Genomic DNA, 9,139 nt, shown 5'->3' on the forward strand with positions numbered 1-9,139 from the left:
GTTAATCCGGATTGGGCGAGCGTCCTTATCTCGCCCAAGAGTTGACGAACCTCCGCACTGTCGTCCTCCTCAAGGCTCCGGGGGCCCCAACTGTGGCGTTTCTTTAGAGGAACGCTTGCAAATTCAGGGAGGCCCTTTCGAACTGGGTCGGGAAGCGCAACGTCCTCGATGTAGAACCATTCGGAAGGCCATTCTTTAGATGCCTTCCTTGGTGTGCTGGACAGGTATCCGGTATCGGCGGTGCGCCACACTTCGGCTCCGCCCACTTCAAATATTGACCCCTCATGGTTACGCGGGACAAGACAGAACAATTTTCTCCACAGTTCAAAATGGGCTTCAACACCCAGAAATAGCTCGCATAAAGCAACATAACCTGCGATGTGCAGGATAGAGGCGGGAGTGAAGTTATGCAACTGAAGGCCATAATATTCCAGAAGCCCTCGGAGGAATGGATGGACTGGAAATCCGACGCCTCTTATCAGATAGGGGACGAAGCACACTCGCTCCCCCCCGGACGGATTGGGGGAGTCCTCCGCCTGAGTCACACCATTGAAGGAAGCCAGCCCTGCTCGAACAGGGGCCAAATCCACGGGAGGAAGAACTCCCAGCGTTTGCAACTTTGCTAACTGACTGTGATACACAGATCACTTCTCCCACTCGCTTTTCTTTGGGCTGGAACGGGAGGAGGAGCCGGGCATGCTAGCCATGCTAGAATGGTTTCTCCTCGCAGTCTCCGGGGATCTTCCCGGTGTGGTGTCGCATGGATCTGAGATCCAGTATCTTTAATAGGCGCGCTTCCTTGCATGGACGGGGTGTTATTTGCAAAAATACCCTGACTTTCCGCATTCGCTCGACACGTGGAAGACGAAGTTATTAGCGCGCAGAAGCCGAGGGGAACAATATTGAGTCAACAGCCGAATACATTACTTGGAGAAGGGAACCCGCCTTGCAATGCCGAAGACACTCCGAACGTCGAACACCTCGTCATTGAAGCCTGGTTCGGGGGCTACTGAGGGAGTCCTGGATTAAGGGGTCCTCGGGCGTCCGGCCTGTTATCCGTGGGCCGGATTGACGGGCTGTGAAGACATGAAGACCGAAGATTGAACCCGTGTCCGGAGTGGATGCTACATGGCGTGGAAGGCAAGCTAGGCGACCGACTACGAAGATTCCCTCTTATGTAACCGACTCCATGTAACCCTAGATCTCTCATGTGTCTATATAAACCGGAGAGTATGGTCCGAATAGGAAGATATTCATTACCATATTCACATAGGCTAGACTTCTAGGGTTTAGCCATTACGATCTCGTGGTAGATCAACTCTTGTAACACTCATATTCATCAAGATCAATCAAGCAGGAAGTAGAGTATTACCTCCATAGAGAGGGCCCGAACCTGGGTAAACATCGTGTCCCCCGTCTCCTGTTACCATTGATCCTAGATGCACAGTTCGGGACCCCCTACCCGAGATCTGCCGGTTTTGACACCGACAGCAGGCGCTCCATGTCACCGTTTGAGAGGCAGACAGCGACGAGCTCGAGGTGCTTCAGTCGTGGTAGAATAAGAGCGGGTGCATCATTAAGGGGGGATGGCAGTTCCTGAACTTGGCGACGCGGAGCGTGGGCGCGAGGCGGAGTGCAGACATTGGCAGCGACCGCATATGCCCATCATCAAAAGTGAGCTCCTCGAGCTGATGTAGGGCGGGGGATCGGAACCAGTCGTCAATCTTGGCTCAGTCCTTGCAGTTGGAATGGAACTTGCCCATTCTAAGGCCTTTGGTTGGGCCAAGGTGACTGTCGAGGATCTTGGAGAACGCATCCAAGCTTTTGCGATAGCCATGGCAGAGCTCGTGGGTTTCGATGAGGTCGAGAGGGCTGGAGTTCCATAGGTGGCGCCATCGCCGGGAAAGGATGGTTGTCCGCGCCCCATATTTGATTAGGGGGAGGGAGATGATGACTCTCAACATATCATCGGGGAGGCTGCTGATGAAGGCTAGGCCTGCTGGAGTCGCTTGCGGTTCTAGCTCGCCCCGCCTCCGCTTGTTGGCAGCCCCATTCTCCACCTCCGGAGTCTCCTTGTCAGCGGCGTTTTCTGATAGATATGGGAGTACAGGGAATATTTAGTTAAAACAGGGCAATAGAAAAGTGTATTGGTAACTAGAAGTTATTAGGTAGGAATATAGTAAGAAAAGGGAATAACAATTGGTTGCTTAAATACTACACAATTCATTTGACATTTCTGGGTAAGTCAACATGCAGATAGTTGAAAAGAAAACTTACTTTGAACAAAGTCTGGACGAATGATTTTGTTGGGGAAGTTAGCATATATCTTATGACCAGGCCCTTTTATGTGCAGTGCAATTTTAGTGCCAGCTTTCGGTACATAAAACTTAGAAATTTCTTTCCAAAAGCCAGCGCCAAAATAGGAGTCACAACGTTCATCAAGTCTTACAGTAGCAATGATTGTAAATCCATTGTTTGTGTGCAGTATGACATCCGTGGAGCCTTGATCTATGTAAAGGAAAAAATTGTGCACTACATAATCTATTGCATAGCAAGGGATGTGCTGCAGAAAATGGTAGGATTGTTAAAGAAAATATGGTAACATGCAAATATGGGTCCAAATTGAAAGAACTGTACAGCAGTTGAAATCGAAGGACAAAAATCTATAATTAAATAGATAGGGTAAACATGATGTCATGGAAATATGAGAGTAATCGAAAGAACAATACATCATTAATTTGCCTAATATAGAAAGAAGAGGGGGAAAATCCCCTTTGACGGATATGGTGCATGTGGCACCTTTTATCCAAATGTAGCAATATTTAGAATATGTTCAGGAAAGTAGGCCATGCCAACCGATTTAGGGTGAGATTGAACATACCACGCGCGTCCTCAAGTTATCTGGTACGGTGAGATGGATCTCTGGTGGAGGTCGCAAAGTCCTGAAGTGTCGGCGCACTATACATTCTATGAATGAAAGAAAACCCTCAAATCAGCTTGAATAAAAATGAATTCACGGCGATTTCCGTTGGGTGATTAAAGGAGGCAGATGAACTGGGATAAGAGATGAGATAATATCTCATTAAATTAGTTACCTTGTCGTCCTTGAGAAAGAACCCTCAGTACAGTAGATTCCCCAACTGAGCGGAGCTGGGTCGACCGTGAGCAGCGTCGAGAAAGTCGATGGCGATAGGCGGCGGCAAGCGGAAGTGGCAAAATGCGGTGGGCTTTGCCGGCAGCCTGGCGGCGGCGGCAGGCGGCGAGCCAAGTGTTTACCGCCGCGATAGGCGGTGCCATGGCATAGACGCGGAGGAGCTTGTGCAGGTGTGAATGGGGAACATATCGGAGGGGGTGGCGGGCGGGGTGAGGGTTTTTGTGACGTGGAGATGATGAGGGTTTTCTTTTTCTTTTTTGAATTGGGTGGTGAGGGTTTTCTTTCCCACAAAGAATTTTGGGGGCGACGGTTTGCTAGAGTGAACCGTGTGTGATTGACGCAACAAGCAAAATGAAAGTCATTGCACACGGTTCCAATTTTGGGAACCGTGTGTGATTGACGTACTACCTCCGTCCTGGTTTATTGGTCCTCCTTTGTAATTTTTACGAAATTTTGACCAAATATTTAACATACTCAGACATAGATAATAAGGGTACACGTACATAAGCATAGTTCAACCATAAGTACATAGTTCAACCATCATTAAGCATACTCAAGCGTACATAGTTCGATCCATCCCACATCTCATCTCACATGCCAGCATGATGCTGAAGCTTCTCCAGGTACTCGGCGTACGCGCTGTGCGCCACCCTGCGAGAATACTTCTGCTTGAAGGAGCCAACGGCCCATCCTCTTGCATGCGCCAGAACACTTAGATACGCGTCATGAAGCTTCTGGTTGCAAAATGGGCATCCATAGCCGTCGTTCCAGGTCCTAATACACCTGTTATGCATTCCCGCATAAATCTCCCTCAGGATTTGCCTCTTGTACCTCCTCTGGCCATCTTCATCCTCGCTGTCCACATCGTCAGACAACACCTATACAAATAGTAAAGAAAATTGGCATCAAATCAATGATTACATGCCGTGAAGTAGGATTAGGAAATTATGGCTATTTATTTATACATGTCCAGAGATTATGGTCCGATTTTAGCATAGTCGTCTATGTACAGACCAATCTTGAAGAAAATAATGGCACAAACATATGTAGGTCATTCAAAATCAATTGTCAAGTCGTGGCTAGGAATTATTAGCACGAACACTAGCCCTAGTCGGCTACTAGCAGAAATCATTTGCACAGATGAAACAACTAATCACTTATCACCTGTACCATTCAAACAATCAATACACTACACAGATCTAATGAAACTTACTCAGATTTCATGGATTGGGAGAACATAACCCTAGGATTTCTATTCCAAAAAGGGGGGGCAGGAGTAACCAGAGAAACCCTATGATCTATTTGACACATAAATGGGTATAGATGACTAACCAGCTGTCCGTCGTCATCGGAGTGGCCGTCGGAGTCGTCGCCGGAGTGGTCGTCGGAGTCGATGTGGAACTCCGCCTCTGGCTGTGGAAGCTCGACGACGTCAGGGTGCAGCATAACTCGCCGGCGGTGACGGCAACCTCTGTCTCCATCTCCATGCCGTGCTCCGGTGCTTTAGCAGCCCTGGCATCGCCACTCCCTCCAATGGGGCGCTTCGGCGGCATCCTCATACACTGATGGCTTTGAGGACTAAGAGCGGCATCGAGGATGCAAGCGGAGAGAGAGGATTGTGTGTGTGTGGCGAGGATGGTGGGTGCGGCCGCTCGGGCGCACCATTAATATGGAGTAGTGGGAGTTGTGGGAGAGAGGCGGGCGGCGGTCAAACCGATGGCTCGCCTCCTGGTGAGCCTGCGCACCGGACTGCTGGCATGCCGACCAAAGTTTCACACAGCTACTCGCACGCCTCCTGATGACACTGCGCAGCGAGCCCGCCTCCGTCAATTCACGCACCTGCACGCACGCCTCCCCGTCTGCTTGTGCGGCGGATTGCTCGCATGCATCCCGTCAACTCACGCCTGCTCGCACGGCACACGGTTCGCGCGGCGGCACGTATATTGTTTTTTATTTTGATGATTAATGATGCCGCTTTATTGCTTAACCGAAGCATGGCACATATCCATTGTTGGTCTAACGCTCACGGTTCGAATAAATAATCCGTTTGGGATATTGGTTCCCAATTATTAATAATCTCTCGTCTGTAATTAGATAAAGATTACATCAAAACTAGTCTCAAATTTGACAAAAAAAGTACAATGCCACTTTGTATTGGTGTCCATATGACAACCCGAGATGTTTCATGAACTTCAAATAAGTTTTGGATGTACTAGAATTTAAAAATCAAGATTCTCAATGTTTGAAATTTGTCGCACGGGGAGTAAACATGCACCCAGTGAGACACATGTTGTAGCGACCCGACCTTGAACGGTTAAGTCTCTGTGCTTCAGTGTCATCCCTGGATCAGTAATGCTGACACACACAGTACTCGAAGGATTTATAACAGAGTAGCAATCACACACTTATTACATCGAATGTCTCCAAAGAGAACTTATTACAATAAATATGGCTTAAGGCCATCTAACATGATAACAGCGGAAGGCTTGGAAGATAAAGTGAGTCCATCAACTCCAACGGCATAGCTGAGTGCATGACAATGACCTATCACACCTTTATTCGTCATCTGAAAAGTCTGCAACATAATACGTTGCAGCCCGAAAACGGGTCAGCACATGGAATATGCTGGCAATATAACACAGTAGAGCAATGAACAGATAAATGCTATCACTATATGCATATATGGCTGGTGGAGGCTCTATGGTTATATGATTTTGTGAAAAAGCCATTTTTTTCTTACAGCAAAGGAATAAATTTTATTTAACTATCATGGTAGTTGAAACATCATTGAGAAGGTTCCTCCAACTCAATCCCAATTAAAGGTAATTATCAACCCAACAAATTAAATTAGAGTGATGAGATACGATATGATACTCAAGATGTCCATAACCGGGGACACGGCTAACCATGATTAGATTGTACACTCTGCAGAGGTTTGCGCACTTTCCCCACAAGACTCGATTGCCTCCGTTGCTTTCTCGCACTTCATGGTGTTTGAGAAACGGATGACTGAGACACAGTCTTTCAGAAACATTAACTCTTTACTCTGGGTGGACAGTTACACCTACTTTCCCTCTACATCTGCTAGCCCACCACTAAAAGAGGTCATGCAACATACTCAACTATGCCAGAGCCCATAATGGCTTGTGGCTGCACACGGAAGTTTCTAGCATGAATAATCATATGATCCCTTTGAGCCTGGGCGGCGGACCGTAGGATGATCACACGGGTACTCCGGGATATCCTAGGACAACACTGGATTCTCCAGGTGCCCAAACAAGCAATCCACCAAGATGTGTATTAAAGTTGTCACCTTAAGTTGAACCATTAATTAACAACTCACATCTGTCATCGATACTCTCAAACCCAATCCATGTCTACGAGCATAGCATGGCAATAAGCATAATGTAGAAGTAACTCCCAGGGTTTGATAATAAAAAGGGCAATAGGTTCTACCTCATCAACTACTTCCCAGACCCACAAATTAAGAGATCCTACTCATGCAATTTGTGAGGGTTGTATCTAATGCATAAAAACTGGGTATGAAAGAGTATGATCAATGTGTTACTTGCCTTGCTGACGACCCGCAAAACCTAGTGACTCGTAGTAGCACGCTTCGCACTCCGGAAATTCTATTGCAAACAAACAATAACATACATAAGCAATCAAGCAATGACGCACCGGTAAAACTCAAATAAGAAGATCTAACCAGAATTCAACTTAAGAACTCCGGTTTTGCAAAAAGAATCAAATCAAACGGAGCAACGAAACTCAAACTGCAAAAGAAACAAGATCAGATTACTAATCTGGACTAAAGTCAAATTTCACAGTACCATAATCTTGTTCAAGTTGGTTAAACAGAAAGAGGGCTTCGAGACGAAGATCTAGGCGCTTGAATCGCCTGATTCCGACAAACGAGCGAAAAGATAAACTAAAACGAAAATCGGGTCACAAATCGCGATCAAAAATAATCGCGAAAAACCCTAGAAAAAGAAAAACTAACGAACAGGCTAAGGAACGAACGTTCGCTGTCTGTGACTAACGGGTGAACAGCGTTCGTTTAAACGAACGAACGGCGAACGTCCGCAAAATAAATAAACCGACGGAAAAACCGATCTAACGAAATAAACCGGAAAAAATCGGGGTTAACCGAAGAAAACCGACCGGTCAACGGCGAGATCCGGCGCGACGGCGGCGCGGCTGCGGCGGAAGGCGGCGGCGGCGCGCGGCAGCGGCGGAAGGCGGTGGCGGCGGCACTAGCGGGCAGCGGCGCTAGGGTTCGGCGGCGGCGGCTTGGTGGGCTGGGGCCTCGGGGCGGCCGGCTTATAAAGCCTGCCCCGGCTGGAGGAGTCCGGCGGATACGGCCCGTAGGTCGGTTGACTTTAAAAAAAAACACCGCGCAGAAAAACAAAGAAAAGAATACTAAACGGACTCCAAAAATCCCGAAATAAATTTTCCCCGTCCTCTAAAAATAAACCGGACAAGGTGAACATTTATTTGGGCCTAAAATGCAAATTCGGAAAACGCATATTTTTTCTAATTCAAATAAAATTGCAAATAAAATCCGAATAAAATCAAATATTTGATTTTAATATTTTTCCTCCAATATTTCATTTATTTTGGAGAAGCCATATTATCTCCTCTCATATATTTTAATATGAAATATTTTCGGAGAGAAAAATAAATTAAAACTTAAGTGATCCTTGTTTCACTATTTGATAAAAGTCAAATATGAAAAACGTGAAATCCCCAACTCTCTCCGAGGGTCCTTGAGTTGCTTAGAATTTCGAGGACTGCAAACGAAAATGCACCAAAATATGATATGCATGAATGACCTATGTATAACATTCCAAATTGAAAATTTGGGATGTTACAAACCTACGCCCCTTAAGATGAATCTCGCCCTCGAGATTCGGGTTGGCTAGAAAATAGGTGTGGGTGGTCTTTGCGTAGATCATCCTCTCGTTCCCAGGTGGCTTCATCCTCGGTATGGTGGCTCCACTTAACTTTGCAAAACTTGATAACCTTGTTGCGAGTAACTCGGCTGGCAAACTCTAGAATCTTGACAGGTTTCTCCTCATATGTCAAATCATTGTCCAACTGAATCGCTTCCAGGGGCACTGTATCTCTCAGAGGAATATCGGCCATCTCCGCATGACACTTCTTCAACTGAGAAACATGAAACACATCATGTACTCCCGACAGTCCTTCGGGTAACTCCAACTTGTAGGCAACTTCTCCCATGCGTTCCAAAACACGGTACGGTCCTACAAATCTCGGGGCTAACTTTCCCTTAACTCCAAAATGTTTAACTCCCCGAAGAGGTGACACTCGCAGATACGCTCTGTCTCCGATTTCATAGACTACCTCCTTGCGTTTTGAATCTGCATAACTCTTCTGTCGGGACTGAGCTACCTTCAGTCTATCCCGAATCAGCTTAACCTTCTCTTCAGATTCCTTAATCAAATCTGGTCCAAACAACTGGCGGTCTCCAACTTCATCCCACATCAACGATGTTCGGCATCTTCTTCCATACAAGGCTTCGAACGGTGCCATCTTCAAACTAGCCTGGTAGCTGTTATTGTACGAGAACTCCGCGTAGGGTAGGTTGTCATCCCAACTAGATCCGTAATCTAGCGCACAAGCTCTCAACATGTCCTCCAGAATCTGATTGACTCTCTCTGTCTGTCCATCTGTCTATGGGTGAAAAGCTGTACTGAACTCCAGCCTGGTTCCCAAAGTCTGGTGCAACTGGTGCCAAAACTTTGAAGTAAACTGTGTTCCTCTATCTGATACAATGGTCCTCAGAACTCCATGCAGACATATGATCCTGGTCATGTATATCTTGGCCAACTTCGCACTTGTATAAGTGGTTTTCACTGGGATAAAGTGGGATACTTTGGTCAAATGGTCCACTACTACCCAGATAGAATCATATCCCGATCGGGTCCTGGGCAATCCGGTGATAAAGTCCATGCCAAGCTT

The sequence above is a fragment of the Aegilops tauschii genome, chromosome 7, assembly GCF_002575655.3.
Source record: "Aegilops tauschii subsp. strangulata cultivar AL8/78 chromosome 7, Aet v6.0, whole genome shotgun sequence".
In the NCBI taxonomy this organism is placed as follows: domain Eukaryota; kingdom Viridiplantae; phylum Streptophyta; class Magnoliopsida; order Poales; family Poaceae; genus Aegilops; species Aegilops tauschii.